This window comes from Malurus melanocephalus, unplaced genomic scaffold, assembly GCF_030028575.1.
Source record: "Malurus melanocephalus ecotype Western Australia unplaced genomic scaffold, MMel_1.1 scaffold_1349, whole genome shotgun sequence".
Classification (NCBI taxonomy): domain Eukaryota; kingdom Metazoa; phylum Chordata; class Aves; order Passeriformes; family Maluridae; genus Malurus; species Malurus melanocephalus.
In genome coordinates, this window is record NW_026624581.1 from 21,356 (window position 1) to 21,806 (window position 451).

Below are 451 nucleotides of genomic sequence, written 5' to 3' on the forward strand. Positions count from 1 at the left end.
RCCTCCGCCKCTTGTTCCGCCCGGTTTCGCCCYGTTTCGGGGACAGCGGMGGCACGGAGCCYCCCGAGGCGGCGGAGATGCCCGGGACACCCCCGCACACGCGGGGTCCGTCATTCCCCGCTGGAAACCGGGAGCCGCCCCCCTCGGTGCCGGTGCCGGGAGCGGCTGTGCCGGATCAGGGAATTTCGGGGCTCCCCCGCTGACCCATCCCGGGGTGGCGATGGGGTAACCCCGGTAACAGCGGGGACCCTCGGGCTCCCGGGCTGCGGGGCACCGCGGGGAAGCGAGACCGGAGCCCCCCGACCCCAGCCCGGCCCGGGGAGGGGCAGAGCCGGCCGGGGCTGGGGGATTTTTTTATTCGTTGCCACCTCTGCCGGCCCTGCCCCGGCTCGCCGGGGGTMCCGGTGGGTGAGCCCCCCGAGAAGGCGGCACCCCCGCCGCGGGGACCGGA